This window comes from Meleagris gallopavo, chromosome 4 (assembly GCF_000146605.3).
Source record: "Meleagris gallopavo isolate NT-WF06-2002-E0010 breed Aviagen turkey brand Nicholas breeding stock chromosome 4, Turkey_5.1, whole genome shotgun sequence".
NCBI classification, from domain to species: Eukaryota; Metazoa; Chordata; class Aves; order Galliformes; family Phasianidae; genus Meleagris; species Meleagris gallopavo.
In genome coordinates this window covers 9,708,094-9,716,440 of record NC_015014.2, presented here as the reverse complement: position 1 = coordinate 9,716,440, position 8,347 = coordinate 9,708,094, and the positions used below count along the sequence as shown (strand labels likewise).

General features: G+C 37.0%; 1 protein-coding gene across 1 annotated transcript in view; it reads left to right on the top strand.

Annotated features, from left to right (window-relative positions):
- Positions 1 to 8,347, top strand: part of INPP4B (inositol polyphosphate-4-phosphatase type II B) — a 173,381-nt gene that overhangs the window by 144,213 nt on the left and 20,821 nt on the right. The gene's annotated exons all lie outside the window — the stretch shown is intronic.

Here is an 8,347-nt window from a genome sequence, read left to right as displayed (position 1 = left end):
AACCACCGAGCAAACATGAATCCATGTGCTATCTTCTCTAAAGAAACTGTTTCATTACTGGCATTAACGAGTGCTGCATTGTATATTCTGTAAGAGTTTACTCAAGCCCTATCCAACAAACATCCCTACAAGACTAATAGAAAATATTCTTGCCAGCCTGCAAAGAAGTAATTGAATTTTATCTTGCACTTCTGTGAAACACACAATGTGACTGCGTGTTGGATTTTTGTGTCTAAGTAACAATTGTTTATGATTGTAATTGAACATTCCTGACTTCAGTATTTGGTTTTATCAGATTAGGAGTTTAAAGTTGAGGTTAATCTGTATGTTACGCAGGCAAGGTCATTTGTTTTTTAGCAAAGGTAAATTTTCTAAAGAAAAAGAACCATAATTTTACATCAAGTAATTGAGCAGAGTGCTGAAAAGGCATAAAAGTATAGTTGGTTTGCAAGTTGCTAGTGCAGTGTTATGTATTAAATTAAGATATCATTTCGTATGTATCATTAGCTTGCATATGTCCCTTAGTCTCTGCAGTACTTCAGTGATTGAATGACACCTGTGTGCAGCCTTTCATAACTACATGTTTTATCATTAATGAAAAATTTGAGTTTTCTGTGTTAAGTTCCATTTGTGTTGGCATTTCAGATGTTTTTTTTAAATGTCTCCGATACATATGATACAATGTAAGTTTGAGTACATTGTCAGATACAAACAAATTAGTTATATGAAATTATTATGTAGAATACTACTGAAAGATAGACTGGACACATTTCACAGATAAACATCTAATTTAAAAAAAAAAAAGGAGAGAAAAAAAGACTGACATTTTTACAAACCAATTTATTAATGTGGAAGTGAAGTATAGAAGGATTTTGCAGACTGAAATGCAAGGGACTTTATATGCTTTTATATTACATAACTGATTTGAAAACTGAGATGATTAACACATTAGTTATATTGGCAGGTAACAGTAAATTAGCATTACAAAAGAATGGCGGAAAGCCAGAAAGTCTGCAGAAAACTTATCAAGTAAATGAGCAGATGGATATATGAGGCTGAAGCAACATCAGAAATGTGAATTTTGTTTTTCCTGTAGTTCTAAGTAGATAAAAGCTTTTTCCTGCTGATATCTGGCAAATGAATTTCAAACACCCTTGAACTAAGTAGTTGCCTTTTGTTGCTTTTATTCAAAGGCAATAACGCTGACTTGGGTGCTAGGACTGTCTGGGATTTGAAGCAAGGTCCTTGAAAGTAGCGGCAGTGGCATATAAATTTAGCCTATACCATCAGGAACACAAAAAAAGTACATCTGTTGTTTCTGCTGGTTTGTATCTGCATTGCACTATGCACACAACCCTTGGTTTTGTTTTTTCTTGACAAATTTGTAAGGAATGCAGTAAGTTCTTATACTTTCAGCAGGGTTCCTTCTGCTTTACCACTGCCCTTCTGTTGCCAGAGGAGCTGGTGGAGCAGCTCCAGAAGTCTTTTTTTCCATTTCTCCCTCTCCACTGGCCAGAGACTCAGCAAGGCCCCTCTGACTGTGCTCTCTTGTTGGAGGGAGTTGAACAAAGGCAAATTGCAGGGAAACACAGTTTGTGAGAGCAAACTGGGAAGGAAAGAACAGTAAGGCAGAAAGGAGGGAGAAAAAGCCATAATTTCCACACAAAGATCTATAATGGCATTTCAGCTAAGTCTCCTGTATTTTATTTGAGGAAACTTTCACAGCTGTATTTCTGGGGTTTGTGTGAATAAGGTCAACAGGTTGTTTGTCACTTGTAATGCTTGCCTTTTCATCCTTTCTTATGATTACTATTACAGAGTGTTAAAATTGCACATTTTTAGGCCTTTTATTGATTACTTGTTAGGAGCTTTTAGATTGATTTTTCACATCTAGAAGAATGCATTTTGTTTTTAGAAGAGAGGGAAAATACTCCGGTCACTTCTTAATTTATAATTTATGCAATTTTCCCCAATGAATCGCCTCTATCCTTATCAAACAAACTCCTTTTGTGCTTGATTGCTGCAAATCACTTTTAAACCTTTCAAAAGAACAAGTAGACAGGAAAAATTCAGTTTTAGCATCCAGAATCCTAACAGACTGGATTGATCTTTGAAAGGCTTCTTTCAAGGATTAACAGTGGGAGATAGAGTATTGCGAAACAAAGAGTGTTGTAAAAGCAGATGGAGATTCAAAAGCAGCCGTGAGTTTGAGCTACAAAAATCAGAAAGGTTCCCTGTGTATCTGTAAAGCTTTTCTTTTTCCTGCCATTTCTGCTGCAGCTTTGCAAGCTATTGTAAAAAGGCAAGCATGGGCCTATGGGCTTGTGTACTCATGCCATCAGGGGAAGTTGTGTGATGCTGGACTCATGTGCTACTGTCTTTTGGCTTTTGTAGTGTACCTCCATGCCTTCAAATTTTGGGTAAATTGGGAGCAATTTCAGAAGTTGTTCTTTGTTTGCTTTTGTGTACATTGTACGATGCTTTTTTGAAAAACACAGCCAGTAGCTATTAAGCTATTATGTAGCAAATTAATTAATTAGCATATTTAGTGTCTTATACCGATATGAAGTTTAAAGCTGTGCAAAAATCCTTCCATTAGTTGTCCCTTCAGCTTATGAAACATGTGAAATCATGCTAGGAACTGAAGCTCTATCACTATTAAGAATGTAGCTTTGCCTTCTGGGTGCAATTCTAGCCATAATGATGCTGCAGCTACAGTGTCTGTAAAAGCAAGAGTGACTATTCCATAAATAGTAATTCTGCAACCTCTAGTTTACTTGGTAGATGTTTGTGAATTCCGTTGATCTTATTGATGTTCGTAGCACAGAGTGAGGAGAATCAATGCAATCAATCTTTATCAAGTGCTTGTAATTCTCATAATATTGAAATAATTTTCCAATATTACTGCCATTTTCAAATCACAATTTTTTTGCAGTCAGTATTGTTTCCATACTTCTGTGTTTGCCAATGCATGGATATGCTTTATCATTCATCATCAGCTGTATTACAAGACAGAGCAAAGAGGCAAAACCGATTTACCTGAGTGCTTTTATTCCTCAAAGCTGGACAGTGCTTAAAGAAAGTTGAATACTGGTAGGCAACAATCTATACAGCAGTTTTGTAAAACTCTTTCGATTTTCTTTTCTGAACCTATTAAATTTTAATGTTTCAGTGGCAGACCCTCTTCTGGAGTCCTTGGGTAGTACGTAACCCTCAGAATCTTCTGGTTTTTGAACGTGTTTCCAATAAAGCCTCAAAAATAAGCAAATGATGTGACAAACCCACTGTGCACAATGAAATTTTCAGGCTTTCAGTCTTGTCATCGTTCTTAGTAGGGCACAATACCTGTCGGATACTCCAGACACTGAATATTAAATTTCTCTCAACGTAAGACATGGTTTTTATCTGAAACGCCAGTCAAGGATATTTCAGATGATTTTAGATAAATGGCCTATCAAAAAATATGACTCAAATGCAAGTAAAAGGAATGAATGGTCTGGGCAACAAGGAATGGACTTTTGATGGCCTAACTGTGAAGCAGATTGCTTCTTCTCAAACAGATGTTTGAAGTCATCTTTTCTTAAAGGTCATTTTAAAGATGTGTAATTGAGAATGGATGGTTTTAATACTATTGTTGTAGCACTTTAATCATCCAGAGGTGATCTAGATGGAAGTTCAATCTGAAGCACTTCTCCGATGGAAAGACTTATGTCAAACAGTACAGTGTTGTGATTCCTACGACCTAGGAATCAGGAGCAGAGTGACAGAGTGAGAGGCAGGCATCCATACGCAGATCTTTCTTGACTTTTCTCCTATTTTCTGGCCTTCACTTTATCCCTGCGAGTTTGTAGTAGTAGATGGAGCACAAGTGGTTACACAGAAGAGAAAGCATGTGTTCTCTAACTTTTTCTTTCAGTGCCTATCAGATCTTCCCCGTCTTTCTTTGTTGTTTTTCCTCTGAGAGTCTTAAGTTTTGTGAACAAAATTTTTGTTCTAAGCCAAGCTCTCCCCTAAAGGTTTTCTCACTGGTCTGTGATTCTTGAGAAATATAACATTTTTATTATGAGGTACAAACTTCAAATGGAAAGATTTAAACTATCTGATCTATTGAAATGTATTAAGTAACAGCTCAGTCCAATCTGATGTAGGGTCAACTGTCAATGTTCTTTTCTAAAACCAAATTGCTATTTGTTTTAATAGCCAATAGTGTGCGCTGCATGTAACAGGAAAGAAAATATAATGGAGCGAGAAGGCAACAAGATGTAAAAAATCAAAGCAATTGGCATCATCTAGGACTTTTTTAGAATAAAGGTCTATTCTTGAACATCTTTTTGGAAGGAAGAAGAGAATTGCAGACAAGTATTTCAGAATATCAAACTGTAGCTTGAACGGGATGTATTAATTCTAAAGCTTTCTGATATAAGATCTTAACTTCACAAAATTCATACTAGTAATGTGTCCTTAAAATTATTATCTACTTTTGATGACATGAGGAAAAAAAATGGAAAGAAAAAAAAAAAAAAAAGAATGCACTTATTCACATCATAGCAGACTCAGGAAAGATTTCATTGATGTTCAGGTTTCTAATGGGCAAATGAAGTAAAATTGGTGGTTGGTTTTGCAGTGTATTTCAAAGATCGGAGCTAGATGTTCAAGTCCGCATTTTGCAGGTGAATATTCTCTGACTACAGAAATTTGATTTCTCCTGTACTTCATTTCTTTAGCTTCTTTGTCTCATAGCGTCTTCATCTCGTCTAGCGTCTTTATCTCTAGCTTCTAACGTCTCATACATTGTTACCTTGGTGCAGAATATCAATCTCATTCCAGTGATTATCTCAGAAGAAAGTATATTTTTTTCTTCTTTAAATGAAACTGTGAGCTTGAATTTTCACTGTTCAAGATGAACTAACAATTAAAAGTATAATCTTAATGGAAAGCGCCATGTAACAATAATTATAGATGCCCTTCCCCTAGAACTTGTGTTAATATTCTTGAGCTAATCATGGGGAACTGAGTAAGTGTTCAAGGGAAAACAGTGAAAACTTTTGCCACAATTTTCAAGGGATGTTTAAGGATGTAACCCAGGCTACTTGACTGATGCACTAATGCTTTCAGTAGTAAGTAAATGAGAATTTCTGAAGAAAATGATTGATTTTCCTGGTCAGACCAGGGAGACAAGGTCGTACCAAAAGGATGCATGTTGTCTCTAAATTTTGACACCAGACCTAGTTGGTTGAGTCATTGAGAAGCACCTACTTCACTGATAACATACAGAGGGGTGGTTTACTTCAGGAAGACTCAGAACCTGAAAGTATATTTTAACTACCAAGTAGCAAAACATATCAATATATCAATTGCAGTATGTTATGGGGGGGGAAGGGGGAAAGTAATTTTTCCACTGAGAAAGAAAATGTTTGGCTGTGTCTGCTTTTCTTGCTATATGGGAGTCCTTGGCCCTTGACTAAGCATGCCTTTCTCCAGAGATTTAATGGAATTCCAATCAAAACTCGACCTACTCTGAGTTGTCCTGCTCTAATTTGTCCTTTTTTTTTTTCCTCACTGAGGTGTTGACATAGTAAATGTTCTCTTACCTAGACAATATTAGTATTTACCATATATTGATCCAAATGAGAGTGTAGGGAATTGAGCTATGACCTCCTTTTGAGAGAATATTTTACTTAGCACAGATGATAGAAAAGGTGCATAATTAATTACCAAGTGCACACCATGATGACTCAATTTTCAATAAAAACAAAAGTCTAAACAGCCATATCAAAAAAATTTGCTTTCTCGTTTAGTACTGTCCTTTAGTGCATATGCTATTTCTTATTCAGAAGTTCTATGAAAGACTTGGTATTACCTGCAATCAGAAAATAGATTTCCTTCCTATTATATGTCATTTCTGTTAAGATTTTCAGAGGGATTGAGAGGTTTCATAGGAGAAATCTTGCATGCATATTTATTACCCATTAAATCTCCATGAGCTGCAGCTGAATTACCCTGGCTTTGACCATGTACAGCCAAAGCTCTCAGGAAAAGCAGTGCTGCCAAGCCTAAAATTCAGATAAGAAAGGAGCAGGAAATTAGGAGAATAAGCGGGTAGTAATAGCATAAAATAGCTGCTTAAAATTATCATGAATTCAATCTCTTCAAGAATTTATTCATCTCTGAAACTACATTCTTCTCAAAATAATGTTTTATGGGCAGGGGAAGCTGGTAACTTCCTGCAGCACTAGCCAATGCAGATTGCGGAGAAGCTGGAGGAGATGCAGAAAAGAGCGGTGACTAACTGCTGTTATAGGAAGGATGCTTTGTAAGAGAAAACTGCTCTTCTTTGGGAGAAATATGATGCAGTGTTGGGGTGCAGATCTATCTGGCTTATGTAGAAAGTAATTGACAAATGTATTCCGGTATATTTTTACTCTCATTTTAGATTCCCTTAATGTCTTTTCTGACTTCAGTTTTCTAGGAATATTCCCCACTCAGATAATCATCTGTCTCATCCCACATCTCTGTTTCAGTTTTCTTCCGTTAGCTTCCTGCTTTTCTTTTTTTCTTTGGTCTTTGCTGTACTTCCTGCTTCTTTTTCTCCAGCACTCCCACCTGTAAGTGATTTGTTTATTCATTCATTCATTAACTCCTTTAACTGTAGCCATACACAGTTTGGGAGTGAGTTTTAGTGGTGATTTCTTACTTTCTGTAGCAGCTATGAGTTGCTGAGTGGCCTTTGGTGGACAAGCTGCTATCATAGCAGTGCTGAAGGACCTAGCAGCAGCAAGTCTCTCAGTGTTTGCTTGCAGCAGATGTCCCTGTAACTGCACTGCAATGACCAAAGAAGATAGTTCCCATTTGGACTACATTTACCTAGAGATTCCATATTTCTCACTACTTGGCCAAAGAGGATCAAATACCAGAGCTAGCAGCATTATAATGCTATTCTGTGTTCTGGATCATTCAGAGATAAATTTGGGAGACAAATAGGAGAACTTGCATTCTTTATAGATTAAATGTCAACTGTAGTCTGTCGGAATAGGAAGACTGGGGGAGGTCAGAGGGTGCTCCCTGAAACAAGGGGAGAACTGTACAGGGCATTGGACCCAACACACAAATTAGATTACGATTAATGAGGCAGGAAGTAGATCCCACCTGTCTGTGGTCCTCCAAAGCTTCCCTTGTCCTTCTATAAAATATTTCATAATATCGTGATATGAGGAGTATCACTACTCTTTCTTGAATCAGTTATTTGTAGTCTCTTCTATTTGTTGCAGAAAACAGCACATGTGAGAGTACTTGGATAACTTTGGAATTATTACCAACATCTGTAATTTTAATATAGACACCATTACAGGCAGGACTAAATCAAGCTTGCTGTATGATACAGTTAGCTCAGTGAAGGAGTATGGGATCCAATTTCTATCTCTTGTTAGGAGAGTTAGTGGGGGTTTTTTTGTTTTTTTTTTGTTTTTTTTCATGGTTTGTAGGCTTTCTTGTTGAACAGGCATCTGGGGCCCAACTGCAGCTTTTCCACGTTTATAAGGAATCTCCTCTTTCTTCTTCTCTCATTCATCATAAGGGTTTCAGATTTACAAGTAGCTTCAAACTCATGCTACAGCCTACATGCTTGACAGTGTCTCTGCAACTTGGCTGTGAGACACTGGTGAGATCTGCCTGTTCCTAACAGTGGTGAGAACGTAATAAGCTTTGAGGTTTCTTATCCCTTCTCTGCCTTAATCTGATCTCAGTCAACATGCCCAAAGGCAGCTGCAATTCTTCCCTTCGCACCAAGCACCAACATGTGACCTTTGCTTCTGTAGCTGTAGAGTCTAAAGAGGCAGCAGTTAAATATTACCAGGAGCAAAATGGTGACCTACACCTTGTTTTGTTTTTAAATACATTTTCTGATCTGCCACAAGCCCTCTCCAGTCAGCAATGAGATTGAAGAAACTTGTTTAGATTCTATAAAAAGAATGGATTGAGAAGCAATCTGGTCACGTATCTACAAGAAAGATCTTGTCCTAAGATCATCTGATGACTAGTTTGTTTCGATTACGCTGGCAGGTCCAATGGAAATATATCTTTCCTGTCAAAACCGTATTTTACTTCACATGCATTTTGCAAAAAATCACTGTTTCAAGTTGCTGATTTTTATTTAAACCCATTTGTAACTCATTTGTAACTGCTGACAGTGGAACATCTGCAGAATACAAAATAGTCAGCAATGGAAAGGTTTGTTGAGCAACTTGCAGCATGCCATCTTCTCTTGTTCAACAGATATAAGATGGGAACGTCCAAATAGCCATAATAGGTGGTTGTGCAATTTTTATCATAATCCTGTCAGACAGGAAAT